The following is a 13,555-nucleotide window of genomic DNA, read 5'->3' as shown; positions in this document are numbered from 1 at the left end:
TGCTTCCAGGTTTTGGCTATTACAAATTGTGCTGCTAAAAACGTGTACACAGATCTTTTTGGATGGGTGTGTTGAGTTCCTTAGGATATATCCTCAGGAGAGGAATTGCAGGATCATAGGGTAGGTCCATTTCTAGCCTTCTGAGAGTTCTCCACAGAGGTTGGATCAATTTACATTCCCACCAGCAGTGCAGGAGGATTCTCAAAGAGATTAAGATTGCTTCTCCACCTGCATATCAGATTTCTGGCTCAGGGGAAAAAAAAAACCTAGTATAGCCACAGGCCCTTTGGAATATAACTAAAATATGCCTACTAACTATCTACAAAATGGAGACTCCCCCAACTTTTCATCTGCACTGTTCCAGCCTTTGGGTTCATGATTAGTCAACAACTTATTTGGCTTTTTATGTTACATTTCTTTCCATCCACCAGGTTCCAGATGCTAAGATGATGCCAATCAGACTTCCCTGGACAGACAACCCCACCAATATGTCCTGGAGCTCCGATTCCCCAGAACCCCACCCCATTAGGGAAAGAGAGAGGCAGGCTGGGAGTATGGATCGACCTGTCAACACCCATGTTCAGTGGGAAAGCAATTACAGAAGCCAGATCTTCCACCTTCTGCATCCCACAATGACCTTGGGTCCATACTCCGAGAGGGTTAAAGAATAGGAAAGTTATCAAGGAAGGGGATGGGATACGGAGTTCTGGTGGTGAAAACTGTGTGGAGTTGTACCCCGTTTATCCTATGGTTTTGTCAGTGTTTCCTTTTTATAGAGGAAAAAAAAAAGGTTGCTTCTGAAAGACAACTCTGAACTGTATTAATGGGACCTCTCAGCCAGAGAGGAGGTAGAGGAAGTCTGGGGACAGGCATGTCACCATGGCAGGAAAACTCTTGGTACTTACAGGGTCAGCAAAATCAAGGGAGATGTTTATCACTGAAAACTGGGAATTCTGGAGAACTAGGGGGTGTATGGACAGCATGAGTACGTGGGAGATAATTCATATGGTTAAGAAATTATTATATATGAGGAAAGTGATCAAATAGGTGCCACAACTGAGGATGATGAGAGTAAGATTTCTCACTGACAAGATGAGCAAAAATATAGAAAAGAAGAGAGAGCAAGAATAAATCACGGGCTGCTGACTGTGGTGGAAGTAATCACTGGAATTCATGGGTTTTAATAGATGGGAAAAGAGATCAAAGCATGTGCATCTCTACTCTCTCTCTCTGTGTATGTGTGTGTGCATGTGTGTGTTTGTGCGTGTGTGTAGATAAGCATTCACACATTTCTTTATTTCTTTATTTTTGCCTCCAGGGTTATCACTGGGGCTCGGTGCCTGCACTATGAATCCACTGCTCATGGAGGCTATTTTTTCTTTTTTGTTACCTTTGTTGTTTATTGTTGTTGTTGTTATTATTGTTGTTGTTGCCATTACTGCTGTTGGATAGGTCAGAGAGAAATTGAGAGAGGAGGGGAAGATAGAGAGGGCGAGAGAAAGACAGACACTTGCAGACATGCTTCACTGCCTGTGAAGCGACTCTTCTGCAGGTGGGTAGCCGGGGGCTTGAACCAGGATCCTTATTTCTGGTCCTTGCTCTTCGTGCCATGTGCATCTAACCTGCTGCACCACTGCCCAGCCTCCTCCCCCCCACATTTCTTAGTTCTGTCCTCTGAGAATAACTGTTTCTTTTGCCTAGAGACAACAACACCCCAGAAGGAAGAAGCACACCTGTCACTCAGACCTTGGTTTTTAAATGCCATGCTTCAATAACAGGAAGAAGAGGTCCTTGGGAAGATGGGCTGATTTCAGGTCAAGGGCAGAAAAAAGTTGAAGGCAAGTTGAAATATCCTTTATACAAAGGTAAGGAAGTTCTCAAAGAAGAAGAAGTTCTCTTTTGAAGTAGGGACATGTCAAAAGCAAAAAAGACCCTATTGGGAGCAGCTGGCATTACTCAGTACTGAGTATCAAATAAACAATGGTAGAATAGAATCCAAACAATGGTACAAATAAGAATCCATGAGTTCCTACAAAGAGAAGACAGGAAAATGAGAAAAGGTAATGCTAAGCTAACAAGTATAAAATCTATAACAGAAAAAAAAAATGAACTGAAAAAATCATCATTGTCAATTATCAGAACAACCAGCGAAGAACTGTCAATTAGTGATGAAAGGACTCAATCAAAATTAATGAGGGCAGGGATATATAGCATAATGGTTATGCAAAGAGACTCTCATGCCTGAGGCTTCAAAGTCCCAGGTTCAATCCCCTGTACAACCATAAGCCACAGCTGAGCAGTGCTATGGTAAAATAAAAATAAATAAATAAAAAAGTTAAAAAAAAAGAATAAAAAATAAAAATTAATGAGAAAGTAGACATTAATATAGTCCAAAATATTTCCATGTACATATACACTACTTACTAAAATACAATTTGTTTCTTTTTTAAAAAAATTTTTATTACTTATTTATTGCATAGAGACAGCTGGAAATCCAAGAGGAAGAGAGAGAGAGAGACAGAGAGAGACACCTGCAGCCCTGCTTCACCACACGCAAAGCTTCCCACCCCTGCAGGTAGGGACCAAGGGCTCAAACCCGGGTCCTTGTGCACCGTGATATGTGCGCTCAACCAGGTGTGACACCACCAGGCCCAAATTTGTTTCTTTTTATTTATTTATTCTTCCTTTTCTTTTTCTTTCTTTCTTTTTTTTTTTTAGATAGAGACAGAAGTCGAAAGGGCAGAGGTAGACAGAGAGGGGGAAGAGAGAGAGATGCTACCAGTCCTGCTTCACCACTTGTGAAGTGTTTCCCTTGCGGGTGGGGACTCAGGGCTTAAACCTGGGCCCTTGTGTATGGTAATGTGTGTGTTCTACCAGGTATGCCACCACCTGGCCCCTTTTCACCACTTTTCAATGTTAAGAGTGGAGAAGCTTGGCAAAAACCATTTAAAACTCAATTAAAAGAAATTTAACTGAACCCAATTAAAAGAAATCAATCCTCAATAATGTGATAAGTCAGCATCCTGTGACTGCTGAAATAATGCACTGAAAAGAACAGAACAAAACTTCAGTGGCACTCTTACCAGAAAGACATACACTGAATCTCATCATGAGAAGAATCATCAAAGAAACCCAAATGACATGCTGACATTTTAAAAAGTAAAAGGTCTCTATCCATCAGTGGCAGGGACAGATTGCAGACTAGTTCAGAATCAAGAAGATGAAAGAGATCTATAGCAGTGTGTCCTGATAAAGAGCATTGCTGACATCACCTGCAAAAGCTGAACAAGCTGCCCCAATTTCAGGACCCCTCTTCCTCAGGTGGAAGATAGAGTATGTTTTCCAGCCTCCTTTCAGAGCATGGAACATTCTCTGTCATTGTTGATCCACATTGAGGGCAAGGTCCTATGGGGGCCTACAAAGGGGTCTATCGTGTTGTTCCTGATAGAGATGACCAATAACAGTGGAGAGAGGGATCTATTCGAGGTCTAGGCTCATCATGTCTGTTTGGGAATCTCAGGACTTTCCCAACTAGGACCCCAGCCAATGGGGTGGCCTGATAGTGACTAAAGAGAGTGTGCCAGTCTCTTGCCCTTATTCAGCTTTTGCAGGCCCCAGATCAGATCAAATCGATGGGATTTACAGTCCACAATATTTATACACCTTTCCCTTATTTGGGAGCTACTCTCTTCCCAGATCCAGCTTTCTGGTCCTTTTTCCAGCCATGTCATCATCTCCCCAGACAATAACTTGGATTCACCTGCATATCAGATGTCAGGCTAAGGAAAAAAAAAACGGAGGCGGAGCTACAAGCGGCAGATCGCTTTCTTTCCTCCCCTCCCCTCCCCTCCCCTCCCCTCCCCTCCTCTCCTCTCCCGGATCAACTAGGAGTACCAAAGGAGACCACCCGGGACCGAAACAAGACAGGACTAGAATGACCACAGGAACCCAGTAAATCACCCGTGAGTACAAACTCGTGTGGCTGGTGACAGAGAGGAGAGAGGGGCCTAAGGAGAGATTAAGTGACTGCTAACAGTTCAGCAGTTTATCTGTTGAGACACCACCTCCAGTCTGCTCCACCAACAAGGGGACAGCTTAAGGGAGGAGAGGGCTCCCCAGAGACTCACCAAGTGCAACTCTGAGTCTTCATTGCTACTACCCTCAGAATCTGGAGCAGCGACAGGAAGGGACACCAGGGGACAGAGATCTAACCAGGAAACTCAGAAAACCTATACCTCGGTGGCATAGCTGAGGGGCTGTGAAAGTCTCTTTGCATAACCACTGGATTATCTCTGCCACACCCTGCTTTATCTCTTGGTCAGGAGTCAGTGATTAAGCTAAGAAGCCTATTGAAAGTTTAAAAGCCCTCAGGCTCCCATAGCCTACAGGGAAGGAAAAAAAAAAAAAAGAAAGAGGCTTTTAAACCACTGAGCTCCAACTCAGGGATTGAAATAACTGTTAACTTCCACCACTGTGAACCCTTTAATTAACTTACTTAGACACAAGTCAATCCAGGCAATAGTGATCAATAATTTGAAAAGTACTGATAAAGGGAACTCATAACATAATATATAAAATGGTTAAAACAACAAGAAAAAATATGGGAGAATCGAACCAGGACAAGAGTCCAGCTAAAAGTCCTCCAGAGGGCGAAGCACAAAATAACGAGTTCAACATCCAAACATTAGCTAAGGAAATAATAACAGGAGTGAGTAAAGAATTTGAAAAAATTGTAATCAGAAATGCAGGAACAACAAATGAGAATAAAGAAAAAAAAAAACCAAAAAACTAGTATAGTCATGGGCCCTTTGGAATATAACTAAAATAGGCCTACTGGCTATCTTCAAAACAGAGACACCCCCAAATCTTCATCTGCATTATTCCAGCCTTTAGGTTCATGATTAGTCAACAATTTGTTTGGCTTTATATGCTAACTCTTTTTTCAGCCACCAGGTTCCAGATGCTAAGATGATACCAACCGAACTTCCCTGGTCAGATGACCCTACCAATGTGTCCTGGAGCCCCGCTTCCCCAGAACCCCACCTCACTAGGGAAAGAGAGAGACACCCATGTTCAGTGGGGAAGTGGTTACACAAGCCAGACCTTTTACCTTCTGCACCCCATAATGACCATGGGTCCATACTCCTAGAAGGATAAAGAATAGGAAAGCTATCAGGGGAGTGGAGGGATAAGGAGTTCTTTCTGGTGGTTTTTGTCAGTGTTTCCTTTTTATTAAAAAAAAAAAAAAAAAAAAAAAAGCTGAACAAAGTCTGTGGAGTTAATGGCAGTATGATATCAACATTGATTTCTTTATTTTGAGAGTTTCTTGTGACTTGAGCCAAGAACCTCCCTGCTTTTAGAAAACATACTAGAAAAGTATTTCCAGTCATGGATCAAACAAAAGTGTAATTATAAATGGCACATATTACTTGGATACCTCCGTCTCTTGCTCAATACATCAGAGACATCTGTCCAAATTTATATATTTCTGTTTTTAATGACTGTACAATTGTTGACTACACAGTCATAAATCACTTATTCAATCATTTTTCTATTGTTGGGTATTTAAGGTTTCAGATTTATTTTGCTATTATAAACAACATTTCAGTAAATGTCCTGATGGTTAAATCTGCATACATCATGGCTGTATTCCCTATAGGTCTGTATTAATTTTTCTGCTACATACAGATATCTAACACACACTCACTGTTCAAAACTCCACATTACGGAAACTGAAAATTCCCCCATTAAAAAAAGAAGAAGAAAAAGAAGAAAGAACAATGCCTGCATTTGCAGGTACCAGAAAAATAATAATTTGGAAGGCTATTTATTATAAAAGATGACTGACAAATGAAAATGAAACTCAAACACCACGACTGCAAATTAGTTAGAATAATGCAAAATTTAACAAAAACACATACACCAGGGAAGTGGCTGGCAGAGTGATGTCACATTAAAAACCTGATAATAAATGTTTTGACTTATAATGAGGTTTTCAGGACTAGTGAAAGTGGGTGTACTAGAAACCCAGGATGTATTACATCGCAGATGCTTAATCAATACAGTGTTGGAGCCAGCAGAGGGGCTGTCTCCTACCTGTCCCCTGACATCCCTCCTGATCCTGCCATGTTGATGAGGAGAAATGGAGGTCACATCCCAGCTGAAAAAAATAAGCACAGCTCTGCTGGGGGTGGGGGAGGTCCTTGCTGACAGGAATCAGAGAAGTGAGCCACTCGAGAAGAACCTCAGTATAGATAGTATAGATAGAATGGTGATCTAAGGAGTGTGGGGGGTCAGGTAGCATGTTTAATATCCATTTAATTTGCATTTGTTTCTTTATTTGTATAAACAGTGTCAGGGAATAAACCCAAGGTTTCATGCATTATAAAACTATACCACTGAGCATGCTCCCTCTACCCAATATTATTATTATTATTTTGTCTCCAGGGTTATTACTGGGGCTCGGTGCCTGCACTACAAATCCACTGCTCCTGTGGCCATTTTTTCAATAGGATAGAGAGAAATTGAGGAATGGGGAAGGGAAGACAGAGAGGGGGAGAGAAAGACAGACACCTGCAGATCTGCTTCACTTCTTGTGTAGCGACCCGCCCCAAAGGTGGGGAGCCAGGGGCTTCAACCAGGATCCTTGCACTTCATACTGTGTTCTTAACCCAGTGCTCCACTGCCCAATCACCTCTACCCAAATATCTATTCTTTTTAAATTAGAAATCTTTTCAAAAGATTTCATGTTATACCTTTTTTTTTTTTTTTTTTTTTGGATTGAGACAGAGAGGAACTGAGAAGGGAGGGGGAGACAGAAGAGACACCTGCAGCCCTGCTTCACCACTGATGGGGTGGAGACTAAGGCCTTGAAGTAGGTCCTTGCACACTGTAGCATGTGTGCTCTACCAGATGCATCACTGCCTTGCCCTCAATTTCTTCTTCTTCCTCTTCTTCTTTTTTCCCTTAAGAAAGGCAAAGAGATAAGAAGAGAAAGAGGGAGAAACATCAATGCACCACTGCATTCATACAACTTCCCTGATGCTATCTATGGTGCTCCTATTTGGTACATGGGATTGAATCTAGGACCTCAGACATGGTAAGGTATGTACTCGACTGAGTAATTTATCCCTCAGTCCCTGGGCCCCCATGCTTTATGTACTTATAAATTGTTATTATTATCAGTGTTACAGAGTTGAGGCCTCATGTATGTATACTTTCACCATGTAGGGTCACATTTTCATTCATTGAGATATATTTATATGGGAGGGAGTGGCATCATAGCATCAGAGCTTCTCATGAATGTGGCTCAAATCCAGACTGTGTGTACAAAACAAGGCACATGAGCTATTTTTCTGGCCCACTGGACAACAAGTCTTAAACAGCATCCCAAACAGGTAGACAACTGGTTTACTCTCAGCCATCAGTTTCAGCAGGAATTCTCGTCAGCAGCATTTAGCCCTTCTCTTTTCAAAATTATCTTGTCTATGGGGCCAGGTGGTGGCGCACCAGGTTGGGTACACATGTTACAATGCGTAAGGACCCAGGTTCAAGCCTCTGCTCCCCATCTGCAGGGGGAAAGCTTTGTAAGTGGTGAAGCAGGGCTGCAGGTGTCTCTCTTTCTATCTCCCTTTCTATCTCCCCCTACCCTCTCAATTTCTGACTGTCTCTATCCAATAAATAAAGATAATAATTTTTTTTAATTATCTGTCTACAGAGTCTATCTAGAAAGAGAATACATCATTTGTCTTGACACTGATGGGAGTTAAGATTTCTGGAAAAGCACTGCTACAGGTAGAAAAAACTCAGCAAAGCCTTCATGCATAGAAATCATGATTTAACTAATAATCCAAGTGTTTAAAGACTATGTTTCCTATAAAAATCATAAAGTAGATTTTCTTTTATATTTTATGCTATTCAAAGGCACTTCGGAATAATTGTTAATGAACATATCTAAGCAATTATTTTTTGAGTACTGGAAAGATGTTCAACACTGCACAAGAATGGCCTGAAAATAACTCTTAAGATAATTATATGTACAGTAAAACACTTAATATAAAATTGTACAGCAACCTTTTAAACTAAAAAAGTCATAAAATGTTCAAAAACAGTTTTTAACCACCAAGGCAGCTAATTAAAATCTTGTAAGCCTAAAACAGAGATGAGCAAAAACACAGGTAATAAAATAACCTACAAATGATATAAAGCACACATACTTTTGTCAATAGTATCTGAAGTTTTGAAGAATAATAGCATAGAAACAAAACTATACAAGCATACAGCTGCCATAAATATCCCCAGAATTTCTGTTCACTTAAAGAGTCATAGAGTATAAATCATGCAATTCACCCCTCCAAAAAATTATCTATAGATTTAGAGATGGCTTTTCTCTCTAAAATATTATGATTAGCAGCTCTTCAAAACAAACAACAAAAAAAGCAACTTAATTTAAGATATGTCTTTTCCCAACCTCACCAATGTGCCCTGGAACCCTACCTCTCCAGAGCCCTGCCCCACTAAGGAAAGATAGAAACAGGATGGGGGTATGGGTCTACCTACCAACACCCATGTCAACCACAGAAACAATTACAGAAGCCACCTTCTGCACCCCATAATGATCCTGGGTCCATGCTCCTGGAGGGGTAAATAATAGGAACGCTTTCAAGGGAAAAGATGGGATATGGAGCTCTGGTGGTGGGAACTGTACCCCTCTTATCTATGATCTTGCTGATATTTTCATTTTATTAAAAGAAAAAGAAGTCTTTTCCAAATTCTGTTCCTGTAACAAGTAAATCAGAAAATTAAAGTGTTGCTGAGATTCAGTAGTTTCAGGATCCACTTATATAAGATGAAATGATCTACATCCTGGATTTCGCTCAAGTATTTCACTCTTACCCTTAAACTCTTGACAGAACATGAAGCACAATGTATTTCCAAACACAGAAGACCCACTCCGGGCTGAGGAAGTGAAGAGGGTGAAAAGTACATGGGATGGGATTCAGAAAACAAATATTATCTCCAGTTTAGTTTCACTAAAGTCACCAGACTAGAAAAATATCACTTTTAGATTCAACTGGTATTCAGTGAGAAACAGGTTTCTAAAAGCCAGACCTAGGTCTTGAGCTTGAGGAACTGAAGATTTCTGAACATGGTAGAATCTGACAGCACTTCTATATGACTAACAAAAGTATCAGGTAAATTGAGGGGAAAAAAAAGGAAAAAAAAAATGAACAGCTCTGTATATCTCTGTATATTTTCATAGCATGGGGCTAAAACCTGATTGATTGCACATAGTACAATGCTCAAGAACCCAGGTTCGAGTCCTCAGTCCCCATCTGTAGAGGGAAAGCTTTATACGTGGTGAAGGGTTGCAGATGTCTCTCTATATCCCTCTCTATCTCCCTTTCCCTATCTATTTCTGGCTGTCTCTATCCAATAAATAAATAAAGATAGTAAAATAAATTAATACACACACATATATATATTTACACAGCAAGAAATTCGTTTCATTTTCAAAACCTGCTCAGTAATACAATGATGAACTCCTTCTGGTGAACATTTTTTTCCCCCCCAAAGATCTAAGGACTGTAATCCAAACTTCAACCTCAATATCAACATAAAGAAATACTATAGGGGGTGTGAGGGGGGTGGGTGGTAGCGCACTGGGTGTGAGGGGGGTGGGTGGTAGCGCACTAAGTGCACATAGTACAAAGCATAAGAAATGCTATGGGGGGGGGGGAGCCAGGTGGTAGTGCAGCAAAGCACGTGGTGCAAAGCACAAGGACCAGTGGAAGGATCCCGGTTTGAGCCCCCTGCTTGGTTCCCCACCTGCAGGGGAGTTGCTTCACAGGCGTTGAAGCATGTCAGCAGGTGTCTCTTTCTCTCCCCCTCTCTGTCTTCCCTCCTCTCTCCATTTCTCTCTGTCCTATCCAACAACAACAACAATAATAACTACAACAATAAAAAACAACAAGGGCAACAAAAGGGAATAAATAAATATTAAAAAAAATACTATGGGGGACAATTGGTGGCACAAACAGTTGAGAGTCCATATTAGCCTTCATGAGAACCTGGATTCAAGTCCCTGGTCCCCTACAGTCCTGCAGGTGTCTCTCCCTCTCACTTCCCCTTCTATCCTTATTTCTCTGTCTGTATAACAGAAAGTGGGGGGAAGTGCTGTATTACTAGTACATATCATGTGAATAATATCCACAGATTACAAAAATAATAAACACAAAACCATAGACCAATTATCATCCTAAAGGATTGTGAAAATCATTAATATTTCTAATGTGATACTAAGAAATAAACTAAAAGTCTTTCCAGCTCAAAATATTATTATTTTTTATTCTATAGTCTTAGACAAAGAGTCTGTCCTGTAGGCACTGAGCCTTAACAATAACCCTGGTGGCAATAAAATAAAAATGAAGGGGAAGAAAAGAACAGGGGAAATATGATTTATACTAATTAATCAATACATCAAGTCAAGCAACTTTCAATCACCTGGCCCCTAAATTATATAAAGTTGAGAACTAAGACATACGATGAATGAAAAATATGTTCAAAGTAAGTGCTTCATAGGATGATGGGATGGCAGGGGAGAAAGGGGTGAGAAACTAATTTGACGTGATTTTTACATTTAAGCAGACACCTATATTCTTCCCTGGCGACCTGCTCCCAATTCTGACCTTACGCATGACTTGGGGAATGTACTTGATTCTGTGAGGAAAGGAGTTGGGATAAGTAACTTGTGTCAGGTGATACAGAAAGCAGAAACAAATAACAACAACAACAACGATAAAGAACAAGGGCATGGAGTCCGGCAGTAACGCAGTGAATCAAGCGCACATGGCGCAAAGTGAAAGGACCGGTTAGGATCCGGGTTCGAACCACCTGCAGGGGAGTCGCTTCACATGGTGAAGCAGGTCTGCAGGCGTCTCTGTCTCTCTTCCTCTCTATCTCCCCCTTCTCTCTCAATTTCTCTCTGTCTCTATCCAATAACAAATAAATAAATAAATAAAAGAACAAGGGCAACAAAAGGGGAAAATAGCCTCCAGGAGTAGTGGATTCCTAGTGCAGGCACAGAGTCCCAGCAAAAACCCTGGAGGCAAAAAAAAAAAGCCTATTTAGAGACAAGGTGGGTGTCAACAGCATAATAATGGCTATGCAAAGAGACTCTTATGCAGGAGGCTCCGGAGTGCCAGGTTCAATCCCCTGCACCACCATAAGCCAGAGCTGAGCAGTGCTCTGGTTTAAAAAAAAAAAAAAAAAAAAGAAGAAGAAGAAGAAAGAAAGAAAGAAAACCAGAGACAAACTGCAAATTCTATGCAGCTAAATTACCATCGCCAGCCAAATGCTAAACACAGACATTTCTGTGAATGCAGCACAACATGGCATAACTAGCTTTGAAAACTCTGACAGCAAAACACTCAACAGCAAAGAACCAGGAAAAGCAACCATAACAAAACTCCATTAACTAAAAAGAGAAAGTCAAAAAACACAGGTGTCTGTCCAGTTAGCCTTGGGTGAGTGACTTTAGAGACCTCACTGGTTCCTGGGGACATAACGTGTATCCCAGTACAGAACAATCCTGCATGATGTAGGGAAAAATGTGATATTTAATCAAGTGTCCTTAAAGATAGGGCTATGCAAGAGGGAAAAAATATGTTTTTAACATTTATTTATTTTCCCTTTTGTTGCCCTTTTGTTGTTTTTTTAATTGTTGTTGTAGTTATTGTTGTTATTGATGTCGTTGTTGTTAGATAGGACAGAGAAAAATGGAGAGAGGAGGGGAAGACAGAGAGGGGGAGAGAAAGATAGACACCTGCAGACCTGCTTCACTGTCTATGAAGCAACCCCCTGCAGGTGGGGGAGCCAGGGGCTCGAACTGGGATCCCTGAGCTTTGCACTATGTGCACTTAGCCTGGTGTGCTACTTCCCAGCATTCTACCTTTTCTTTCCTTTTCAAATCCTGATCTTATTCTGTCTCCCATTGGTGTCTTGCTTCTTATTGTTTTTAAAATTTAATTTAATTTTCCACCAGAGTTATCACTGGAGCTAGGTGCCTGCACAAAGAAAGACTCCACTGTTCCAAAGAAGGAGACAGAGAGAGAGAGAGAGAGAGAGACCTAGAGTACTGCTTCATCATTCATGAAATTTTATCCCAGGTAAGGGCAAGGGACTTTAATCTGGGTACTTGCACATAGCAAATGTGTGCTCTACTGGGTACACCACCACCCAGCTGCACTCCTCCTCCTCCCTCTACTTCCCCCTCCCCTTCCTTTTTTTTTTTTTCCTTAAGGCTTATTGATTAGCTTGAGAGCAAGAGAGAGAAAGAAAGAGAGAGGGAGGGAGGGAGGGAGGAAGAGAGAGGGAAGGAACAAGACCATTACACTGACATATGTGATACCAGGATTGAACTTTGGACCTTATGTTTGCAAGTCTGAAATCCTAAGCACTGTAAAACTTCCCAGACCACAAAAATAATAATAAAAAAACAATACTATGCTTACTCATTTTATATTACTGTAGTCTTAACTCTTAACTGAAATACTTTTATTTTTTTATTTTTAATGATTGGAAATGCCTAACATAGGGCATTAGAATAAACATCAGAATACAAAAACAGCAGGAAAAAAATAACTCTGTAGGAGCCAGGAGGTGGCACACCTGGTTAAATGCACACATTACAGTGTGCAAGGACCCAGGTTCAAGTCCCTGGTCCCCCACCTGCAGGGGGAAAGCTTCATGAGTGGTGAAACAGGGCTGGAGGTTTCTATATTTCTCTCTCCCTATCTCCTCTTCCCTCTCAATTTCTGCCTCTACCCAATAATAATTAATTCATTAATTAAAAAATAACTCAAGGAGGTTGGGGCAGTAGTGCAGTGGGTTAAGTGCACATGGCCTGAAGCTCAAGGACCAGCTTAAGGATCCTGGTTTGAGCCCCCGGCTCCCCACCTGCAGGGGTGTCGCTTCATAGGCGGGTCTGCAGGTGTCTATCTTTCTCTCCCCCTCTGTCTTCCCCTCCTCTCTCGATTTCTCTTTGTCCTATCCAACAACAATGACAGCAATAACAACAGTAATAATAACCATGACAATGATAAAAAAAACAACAAGGGCAAGAAAAGGGAAAAAAATAGCCTCCAGGAGCAGTGGATTCATGGTGTTGGCACCAAGCCCCAGCAAATAACCCTAGAGGCAAAAAAAAAAAAAAAAATTAAACTAGAAAAATCTATGGAGCCACCCACACATGTTAGTGTTGTTAATTTAAAAAAACAAACAAACAAAAAAAAAAACAGTTGGTATATTGCATCAAAGTAAAAGACTCTGGGGTGGGTGGGGGGAGAGTACAGGTCCAAAAAGGATGACAGAGGATCTAGTGGGGGTTGTATTGTTGTGTTGAAAACTGAGAAATGTTATGTATGTACAAACTATTGTATTTACTGTTGACTATAAAACATTAATCCCCCAATAAAGAAATAAAAAAAAAAACAGGGAAGAAAATGAAAGTTAATCAACACCTGAATAAAAGTCACTGTCACCTGAACTCTTTAGA

At 40.9% G+C, this 13,555-nt stretch overlaps 1 protein-coding gene across 1 annotated transcript in view; it reads right to left on the bottom strand.

Moving 5' to 3' along the window:
* Nucleotides 1–13,555, bottom strand: part of DERA (deoxyribose-phosphate aldolase) — a 122,793-nt gene that overhangs the window by 59,242 nt on the left and 49,996 nt on the right. The window lies entirely within an intron of this gene.

Source organism: Erinaceus europaeus, chromosome 7, assembly GCF_950295315.1.
Source record: "Erinaceus europaeus chromosome 7, mEriEur2.1, whole genome shotgun sequence".
In the NCBI taxonomy this organism is placed as follows: Eukaryota; Metazoa; Chordata; class Mammalia; order Eulipotyphla; family Erinaceidae; genus Erinaceus; species Erinaceus europaeus.
This window is presented reverse-complemented; position numbering and strand designations above follow the sequence as displayed.